Genomic DNA, 10,611 nt, shown 5'->3' with positions numbered 1-10,611 from the left:
TCATAATTAATTTATACAATCAGACTATATAAGACTACATAATCTAAAATATCAAAGGTATTTTAAAAATTTGAAAACATTTATGTAGGAATTTTACATAAGAAAAGGAAGTATTAAGGTAAGTTTATTGAAATCTCACAAGACTTTTCAGATACTATTTACCAGTGTAGTATGATAATGCTTTCAACTAACAACCATTTTAAGGAGATGTAAAAAATGACCATCTTGAGACCCAAAAAAATGCTGAAGAAAATAACACCTTGAAAAATAGGCTAACTCAAATGGCAAAAGAGGTTCAAAAAGCCAATGAGAAGAATGCTTTAAAAAGCAGAATTAGCCAAATGGAAAAGGAGGTTCAAAAGCTCACTGAAGAAAATAGTTCTTTCAAAATTAGAATGGAACAGATGGAGGCTAATGACTTTATGAGAAACCAAGAAATCACAAAACAAAACCAAAAGAATGAAAAAATGGAAGATCATGTGAAATATCTCATTGGAAAAACAACTGACCTGGAAAATAGATCCAGGAGAGACAATTTAAAAATTATGGGACTACCTGAAAGCCATGATCAAAAAAAGAGCCTAGACATCATCTTTCATGAAATTATCAAGGAAAACTGCCCTGAGGTTCTAGAACCAGAGGGCAAAATAAGTATTCAAGGAATCCACAGATCACCACCTGAAAGAGATCCAAAAAGAGAAACTCCTAGGAACATTGTGGCCAAATTCCAGAGTTCCCTGGTCAAGGAGAAAATACTGCAAGCAGCTAGAAAGAAACAATTCAAGTATTGTGGAAATACAATCAGGATAACACAAGATCTAGCAGCTTCTACATTAAGGGATCGAAGGGCATGGAATAGGATATTCCAGAAGTCAAAGGAACTAGGACTAAAACCCAAGAATCACCTACCCAGCAAAACTGAGTGTAATACTTCAGGGGAAAAAATGGTCTTTCAATGAAACTGGGGACTTTCAAGCATTCTTGATGAAAAGACCAGAGCTGAAAAGAAAATTTGACTTTCAAACACAAGAATGAAGAGAAGCATGAAAAGGTAAACAGTAAAGAGAAGTCATAAGGGACTTTCTAAAGTTAAACTGTTTACATTCCTACATGGAAAGACAATATTTGCAACTCTTGAAACTTTTCAGTATCTGAGTAGTTGGTAGGATTACACACATACACACACACACACATACACGCACACACAGAGACAAAGAGCACAGAGTGAATTGAATAGGATGGGAGCATATCTTTAAAAAATGAAATTAAGTGGTGAGAGAGAAATATATTGGGAGGAGAAAGGGAGAAATGGAATGGGGCAAATTATCTCTCATAAAAGAGGCAAGCAAAAGACTTTTTTAGTGGAGGAAAAAAAGAGGGGAGATGAGAGAAAAACATGGAGTTTACTCTCATCACATTCGACTAAAGGAAGGAATAAAATGCACACTCATTTTGGTATGAAAACCTATCTTACAATACAGGAAAGTGGGGGTGAAGGGGATAAGCAGGGTGGGGGGGAAGATGGAAGGGAGGGCAATGGGAGGAGGGAGCAATTTGACGTCCACACTCTTGGGGAGGGACAGGATCAAAAGAGAGAATAGAAGCAATGGGGGGGCAGGATAGGATGGAGGGAAATATAGTTAGTCTTACACAACATGAGTATTATGGAAGTCATTTGCAAAACTACACAGATATGGCCTATATTGAATTGCTTGCCTTCCTAAAGGGAATGGGTGGGGAGGGAGGGATGAAGAGAAGATGGAACTCAAAGTTTTAGGAACAATTGTCGAGTGCTGTTCTTGCTACTAGGGAACAAGAAATACAGGTAAAGGAGTATAGAAAGTTATCTGGCCCTACAGGACAAAAGAGAAGATAGGGACAAGGGAAGAGAGGGATGATAGAAGAGAGGGCAGATTGGTGATAGGGGCAATTAGAATGCTTGGTGTTTTGGGGTATGGGGAGGGGACAAATGGGGAGAAAATTTGGAACCCAAAATTTTGTGAAAATGAATGTTAAAAGTTAAATAAATAAATTTAAAAATTTAAAAAAAATTTAAAAAAATGACCATCTTTATGTGCTAATATCTACTTTAAAGTAGAATGCTCTACCAGTTGGTGAGAAGCTACTGAGTTGTGAAATAATGTCAATAGAATAAATGAATGATTTCTAATTCATAATCCCAGTGAAATTTAGATATACAGTATTTTCAAACTTATTATTCATCAAGGAAAAAGTATTAATAAAGAATCTACAATGTATATATTTAATATATTATATATTTATTGATAAGGATTGTTGTAACCTAATTTCATTTACTTTTCTTGATATCATATTTCAGTTTTTCTTGATTTTTTCTCATTTCTTTTAATATACATAAATACTACTTAGAATCACAAAATCTTAGGGTTGAAAAAACCTCAGAAGTCTACCAGCATTAGTCGTTTTTACAACACTTCCAACAAATCATTATTCAACCTCCATTTGAGAACCTTCACTGAAAGAGGGACTACCTACATTTTCTGGAAGTCCATTTCATTTTTGTTTTACAGTTCTTCCTTCCAATGAGACCAAATCTTAATAGAAATATATTTAAAAGATAGCATTTTTGTACAAAAAATATTTTGCTTATATTGACCATAAGAAGAAATATTAAAACTGACTATGGAAAAAGCTATCTCTTGAAAGAATAGTATAAAGCATATATTAAAGGACTTTTCCTACAACTCCACAATATGGGAAAATGTTCGTTGACTGGTTTAAGAGATCACTGATCCCACACAGTTAATAACTTAGTGAATAATTTAAAAAATCAATAGTGGGCTTCGGGCTTAGGTAAAAAACTAAGGCATCTTATAGTCTGAGAATTCAACCAACTGGGGGAGTTCAAGCTGGGAAACAGAAGTAGAGAGAGAACCCAGAACTTGGGAAAGACAGGAATGAAGGATGAGGATAGAAGAGAAGGTAATTTCTCTTTCCTCCTCTTCCAATTGACCTGGCAAAGCCAAGACTAGACAACTGTTAGTATTTCATCTACAGGTCCCATGTCTAGATCATATGCTATATTTTATGTGTCTAATTCCTGCTCCCCAATTTTCCATTCACTATGTTTTTTATTTCACTGTGACCAATAATATGGGTGGGTTTTGGTTTTTTTTTTTTTGGTGGAAGAGGTAGGTGGATGAGAAGGGGAGGTGTGGGACAGGGAAGGAGAAATGAGCCAATAGTTGACGAAGTTGAAGAAAATATTTTCTACAATTGCATTTAGGTGAAAAATACAGCATAAATCTAATATACTGTGACAAAATAGCTCAACTGATACTATTAACTTTAGTATATTAATTACAATCAAATATGATTTAATCCTCCACTATTGTCCCACACTATGGGGGTAACCCTAGGCTCTAAAACATTCTTAGAAAGGTGAAAGTGTTGACAATTTGCAAATATTTTACTAGGCTAGAAAATGTTCTGATACTGGTACTGGTGATGGAGATGTTTGACATCTAAGGACCAATCTAGCTAAATTTAAAGAGCTTCAACTCCACAGGGCTGGTCATCAGGTGATCAATAATTTTATCACAAGGATTCATAAGGACTATGTGATTAAAGCATGGAAAACAATGTTATTTGCATTGGTAGAGGGAGTACTATACCAATGAAATCATGGATCCTTGAAGTGTTGACCTAATGTTTTCAAAATTTCATCCCAGATATCAAATTTAATATAATATTCCCAGATAAAATACCAAAATTCTAATAAAAGTCTGAAAAGTTTGGCAAATTTTTAAAAAGTGAATATTTCCATTATGGCACTGATGAAGTTAAATCTTTCTACAGTAAGAAAGTGAAAATTGATGTTTATTTAAGGTATGTCTCCTCTATTTATTTACACATGGACATGTCTGTGAAAAGGAATAAAAAGTCATGGGAATTCTGTATGATTTAAATGGGACATGTAAATGTAACATGAGTTGTTCTGGCCTTACTCTCTGAAGACCAGAATGATTCATTTTATATACTCCTCTTCCTTCTTTGTTATGTTGGGGGATGGATGTTGTTGGGAATTCTCTTACTTTGCCACTGGCTCAAAGCCCCACTGACTGTGTTTTCTTTATTTTTAGGGTTCACTGACTAGTACCCGGGTCTCATATAGCTACTTAACATCAGCTTACACTTTTTACAAAAGGATATTTATTTTTAAAATCTAGCAAGAACAAATATGAAAACTTTGCCCCTAACAGCTGAGGTCATAATCTCATGCTCTTCTCCCACCCTTAAAACATACCACCTTCAGTGTCTGCGGAGGGGAGGGGGATTTGATTCACAGTTAAGTTCAATTTCTACATAGCATTAGACCCACCAAGTTCAAGCACAAAGTCCAACAATACCCCCACCCCATACCTTGGTCTTAGAGCTTTGCTATTGGGTTGGCGGCAACACCTACCCCTGATTCCTTGACTCCTGGATATCTCTGTCTTTAGCTCCAATGGCCAAAGACTTTACTTCCTGTATCTAGTACTGAAAAGGACTAAAGAAAAGGCCCAAATTCCAGACCCCTTTCTCAGGGCCAGATGACCTGGAGGTGGGAGGAGAAGGAAGCAATCAGTTATATATTTATTAAATACCTATAAAGTGCCAGGTACCATGCAAGCTGTGGGAATACAAAGAAATGCAGTCGCTGTACTTAAGGAGCTCAAAGTATAATAGAGGAGAAAAGAAATATGTACAAACAACATGTACATTCATGAAAAATATACCATAAGCTATATGCAAGAAATAGTGGGAAGGCACTAGAATTAAGATTGGGAAAAGTTTCCTGTAGAAGGTGGGATTTCAGCTGACTGCAGGCTCCCTCCTTACTGTATGGTATAAATGACTTATTGCCATGAATGAAGGCATATGGCTAGTTTAAAGCAGGTCCCCAAGTGTCTACTATGTGGGTGGTACCACTCTAAGTGGTATAGGCATACCCCAAATTGCTATCATATAAATATACTATGAATTCTTTCCTACTGGACTTTACAGTCATATCCTTGAGAAGTGCCATCAAGATGCCACGAACACCCTCTCAAGCTCCTGAGACTGGGCCTCATCTTTAGGCTATCAAGGCATCAGCATCCTGACCCAGCAGTTCCTGGGCCAGTTCCTAGTTCCCTTCTGCCTCCATCCATGGTCTGTGGGTACCAAAGCCCAACAAGGTAAGCAGAAGACCCCTGTGGCCAGTTCATTTGACAACTTCTGACTGAAAAGGCTGCCAAGCCATTAGAGGAAATCTTTGTAATGGCTGAGATTTTCTTTTGCTGGCAGCTATAGCTAATACAGCTTTGTGGTCCAGGATCATTGAGCTACCAACAGAATCTGCAAACTTGAAATGTGTCTCAACCTTCTCATCCTGAAAGTCCCCAACTCGGCCCTTGCCTTATGAGAAGGCATGTCTTTCCTACATGCCCCATGAGCATTGGAGAACAGAACCATTTTTATTTTAGTACCATGATCCTATTACTGCAGGAGGTAGCAGATTTTGTGGTTTATCTGCAAGGAAAGACCTATCTCTTCCAGGAGCCAGGTTTGACCTAGGAAAACCAATGGAGAATACTTTCAATGGTAAGAGAAGGCTTAGCCTTGTATGGAAATCCTATCTCCTCTGTTAAGGCTGTCAGAAGACTTCCCCCCACCCCCCACCCCTTCCCTCAATGGCATTAGGAGTTGAAAGAAGCTAGAAAATTTGTTGTGGTTGAGGATCCTTATTTGTCCTGGAGACTCATGGTCACACATTCTGTGAAACATTCCTGTCTTCCCTTCCGAGGCCCTCCCCTTTCGAAGAGAAATCTGCCATAGGAGTCCACTATACAGCAATGATGGTCCCTGATGATATTACCAGAGCTGGGAGAAGCTAGAACAACTTATTATGTTGAGAATCCCTATTCCTATAGACTCTGGACTACTCACTATACAGAACATCCATGTCACCCCTTCTCCAGCCTCCATATCTCCTGACAAAAATAAACAAACAAACAAAAAAAACCCCTCAGAATGCCCAAACTGAGCAAAGTATGGTACGGCTAGGTAATGGCAAAGGAATTTGAAGATCTTCCCTGTCCCTAAATAGGCCTGTGTGACCTGCTTTGAGCTCTGGCCCAGCCCACAGCCTGAGTCACGAAGCTTGCTGAATGGGTGAAGCAGGAAGGGTACAGCAGGAAGAGAGGGTGAGGTAGAGCCGAGAGAGAGGTAGCGGGCAGAGCAGAGCAGCTAGCCTTGAGTGAGAGGGAGCTTGTTGGTGTGGAGGCCTGACAGAGGAAAGGCTTGGGGATGGTGGTTCTTCCTCTGTTGGTAACATGTACATACTTCCTTGTCACGTTGGTGACACTGACTTTCTGGTATCCCAATAAATATTTTGGTTTTGTCTTTGAGGAGGAGAGTTTATATTTTGTGAATTTACCCTGGAAATGTGCCTGCATATCCACAGTGGCTACAGTGAGTATCGCATTGGCACTACAGGCTACTTCCTTTTTCTCCCCTACCCCCAGCTGCTACCAAACCCAAAGAAGCTTCCTTCACCCTATTTAGTTAAAGAGCCTGTCTTCTATCATAAGGTGAGCCTCATACAAATAGAATTATGGGTTTGACTAGATGACCACCCATTCTTTTTGCTTCAATAATTCAGTAAAGCTATTTAAGAGACATTTATCAGTTACATGGTGGTCACTTCAAGGAGAAGATATGGCCACCATTCTTTGGAAAATATGGTCATATGGCTCAAATATCTCATCATTGTGTTCTTAGGATAATTTGAGAAAGCAATCACAGTTCCAGCCTAAAAATGATGCTAATAAAATTTCTTTCAATGTTTTTAAATTTTAAAAAATCCTATTTCTCATATACCAAAATCCAATCGTTTCCATCCATCCCCTTTGCAAGTAAAAAATCCTGATTTTCAGTTGTGTTAGCTTTGCTCTTAACTTTAGATGCGGGAGGATCCTGAATATGTTAATACAAAATTGGTCAAATGAGGTTACCATAACAAATGAGGAAGTTGTCTGCAAACACCAATGAAGTGGGAAAAACGATATTGAAACTTCTGAGGAATGAGCAATCTTTCCTCATGTACTTTTAAAAATGCATTATATTTTTAATTTATCAAATAGAACAGCACTTCCATAACACAGTATAATAAAAAATGATGAAACTGCAGCTCTCCTACTTACAAGCCAGGATGGCTTTTAAATCTACAAGTGACCCTGCAAATCTTTTCTCCCTTGTTTTCTTTCCTGCCCCGTACATACACACATACACACACACATACACACACATACATATATACAGACACACGCGCACGCGCACACACTGTCACCGACTCCTCAGACCCAGCGCTCTCCCACTGCACTCCCTACACAGCCAGCTTCCCCAGGCGCAGTGACAAGAGAGGGCAGCCCCTAAAGACTCCCAGGGAAGGGCAGACTCCCCTCCATGGACGCTCTTTCCTTCTCCCCGTCCTGCCCAGGTAGCTTTTAATGTCACCTCCCTAATCTCCCCTTCCCGCGGCCCATCTCCTGCCATTCCCCCACGCCTCGCCCAGGACGACTGCTCCCCAAAGATGCTGCAATAGAGCTGCGCAAATAAATAAGAATAAAAGCTTTTTCCTTATGAATAATGCTTTCAAAGAGGAGGGACCCTGGTGCTCTCCCTCCAGGGGGTCGCTGGCTATCTCGGAAGCCTGGAAGGAGGGATGGGGTGGGGGTGGGGCCAGGGGGGATGGGCAGGCAGCCGGTGTCCCCTCAAGGCAGGGAGTCTCCCTTTCCTGAGTCAGACCCTTTTGGTTAATCTGGGGAAGCCTACGGAGCAGGGCTTTTAAATGCATAAAATATAATTACATAGGAAGGCAAAGGAAGCCCATTAGGTTGAAATGTAGCTATTAAATTTTTTTTTAAAAAAGCAAGTTCATGGTCAAGGTTAAGAACCCCCGCAGCGGAGGAAAGAGGAGGAAGCGAGGGAGGCGGGTGGGGCAGGGTCAGCTCTGGAGCGGGAGCAGGCCGCGTGACCAGGAGACCAGGCCCCGGCTGGAGCGGGCGGGGCGGAGCCGGACCAGGCTCGAGACCGGATGGGCGTGGCTGAGGGGGCTGGGAGGAGCCGCCTACGTCACGGCACGTGGAGAACTTTTACGAGCACGTGAGCCTTGGAGTATAAGTCCCCATCCACGCCAACTCCGCTGCTCCCAACCTGGCTGTCCCCAGCGGTGCTTCCTCTAACCCACCCCCCTCCCCGTCCCGGCCCTCCAAAACATACACACACTGCACCCCACAGGTCAGTCCGAGGGCTGCCCCAGCTTCGCGTTCCACACCCAGGAGGCCATTAGAGTCTCTCCTCCGCTTCGGCCTCTTTCTCCGCCCAACGCGGAAAACGGAAAACGCCAGCTGCAGGGGAGCAGAGCGCCACGAACACATTACGCCTGCGCACGAAAGTTCTCTGAGAGGCGGGGCGGGCCTGCCTGGGCCTTCTCTGGGCGGGGCGCTGAGGGGGAGGGGTGCGTGTGAGTATGGGTCTGTGGGTCGCCTAAGGGGGTGGTGTCAGACCGCCCGCCCCGCCCCCCCGCGGTCTGACGTCCTCGAACGCGAGGCCTGCGTGACGTCACCCCGCTGGGCTGCGCACGCAGTAGGAAGGCTGTAAGTTTCCCTGTGCCCCAGCAGCTATGTCTGCCGGGGCGCGCGCCGAGGGTGGTTGTCTCGGTGGTTGTCCTGGTCGTCCTGGGGGGCGCCGGGGAGGCGGGGCGCCGAGGAGGCGGGGGGAGGGGGAGCGGGGAGATGCGCGAGGTCACCAGGCCGGTGCCCCCGACTGTCCCCCGCTGTGCGGCGTGCGGGAGCTGGGAACCGCAAGTTCCTGCTGTCCTCCCGTGGGGAGCCGAGTGCCTGCCCGGGGCCCCCTGGGTCCCAGACCCGCGGACCCGCGGACCCACGCTCTCCTTGGAGGGGCGCAGCTGGAGGCAGCTGCGGGAGCTCGTGCCTCAGTGTCCACCTGTGTAAGATGGGGTGGTAGTGGCCAGGTTTTCAACCCTCTTCGCTTACAGAGGCACAGCAAGGACGTCCGTAGAGGACTCCAAACTTTCTGGCCGGAAGGGCCAAAGCGGTGAACTTGGGAGGTCGGGGGTAGACTAACGATGGGCTGCCCTTCCTCTCTTCCCCGCCCCCTCCACAAGCGGACATCCACCCAGCACCCACCCCGAGGATCCGATCTAAAGGAGCAGTTTGGCTTCTTGCTCTTTCAGCTGAGAAAGCCGGGGCTCCTAGAGGTTAGCTAGCAAGTGCGGGACGTGGAGCGTGAGCGTCGCCCAGCTCCGGGATCGGTGTGCTCAGCCCTGCGCCCCACCTGTGTAAGTCTGCTACCTCGAGGGTGGCTCTGAACCTCGTAGAACAAGAAGCCAGACCTAATTGGTACCAACAGATGTGCTTGGCTGTTGTGATGTCAGCAAAGCGAGTTTGACACCAACATACTCTTGCCTGTGGAAAAAGCCTCCACACGTCTACTGAAACAGAGCTGGTGTTTCAAGGAACAAAATAAAACTCGTCCAAGACAGAGATGCGGGGTGGAATCCAGGGCAGTGTTGTCGGGGTTGACTTCTGGTAACAGCATTCTGTTTGACTCTGGTCAACCTAAGTATTGGCGTAGATCACCGTCATCCTGTGTCAGGGAAAGACTTTTAAAAAATGGACACCCAGTGGTCTAAATTGTTTTTCTCTGAAATAACTTTTCTGGCCAGTGTGCTTGAGGGGTTTAAGCTAATGAAACTGTTTAGGGGCAACTACCTAAGCGGAAAGTATTGAAAGGGGAAGTATACCACCCTTCCTCCCACCCCCGTACCCCAGCATATGCGGCAGACTACTTACAAACAAATGCAGAGCCGGCTATGGACAGGATAAAGGTGAAGTAATTACCAGAAGAAAGGCGCTAGAATTGGGGCCTGTAGGAGGTAGGATTTTAGTTGGGACTGGGGTTAAAAAGGAACGTGGGGAAAGTACTGCATTGTCAGGCATGCTTCTGTCTTATCAGAAAAGGCTCAGTTGCTCCATTCTGAGCCTTCCTACAGAATAAAAAAAATGTACTGTAATCATTCCCAGCACTCTTCACTTGAAAGTAACATGGCAAATTATGCTTCCTTCAGTACTTTGGCAGGGCGGAGAAATAGCTTGCTACTTCCACATCTGTTTGTTAACACACGTGGACATGTAAATGAGTCCATTAGCACAGGCTAACTCCTACTGTTTTCCAGATAGAGCTACACTTTTGCCAGGAAAAAGCCCTGAAAGACAGTAACAACTTAGTTGTATAACTTAGTTTTCTCATAGCCTTATTAATTAGGCGCGGTGAATATCACCCCCATTTTATAAGACAAAGTGAGAACCAGAGTGACTTGCCCAAGGCCATACACTTAGTGGTTGAGTTTGGAACAGAGCCTGTTTTTTCTGCTGTATGTATATAATACTTCTGTAGAGTAGAGTTTGTTTCATTGTATTCATTGTAGCTGTATCCCCTGTGCATAGTCACATTCAGACATTTATCAAACACCTACTGTATACCAGGCCCCTGGGTTATGACCTGGGGATACCAGTAAGAAAAAGG

At 43.6% G+C, this 10,611-nt stretch overlaps 1 protein-coding gene across 21 annotated transcripts in view; it reads left to right on the top strand.

The window, feature by feature from the left end:
- Positions 1 to 8,559: 8,559 nt before the first annotated feature.
- Positions 8,560 to 10,611, top strand: part of ZNF438 (zinc finger protein 438) — a 157,687-nt gene continuing 155,635 nt past the window's right edge. For 11 of the 21 annotated variants that reach the window (XM_072651912.1, XM_072651917.1, XM_072651902.1 and 8 more), the window contains exon 1: positions 8,782 to 9,364. The gene's annotated coding sequence lies outside the window, so the exon portion shown is untranslated. Of the gene's footprint in view, positions 8,661 to 8,781; positions 9,365 to 10,611 lie in introns of those variants that run through there. The other 10 variants (XM_072651924.1, XM_072651923.1, XM_072651922.1 and 7 more) reach the window with 3 other exon arrangements.

This window comes from Notamacropus eugenii, chromosome 3 (genome assembly GCF_028372415.1).
Source record: "Notamacropus eugenii isolate mMacEug1 chromosome 3, mMacEug1.pri_v2, whole genome shotgun sequence".
Lineage (NCBI taxonomy): Eukaryota > Metazoa > Chordata > Mammalia > Diprotodontia > Macropodidae > Notamacropus > Notamacropus eugenii.
Note: the sequence above shows the minus strand (reverse complement) of the source record. Positions and strands in the feature narration are given on the sequence as shown.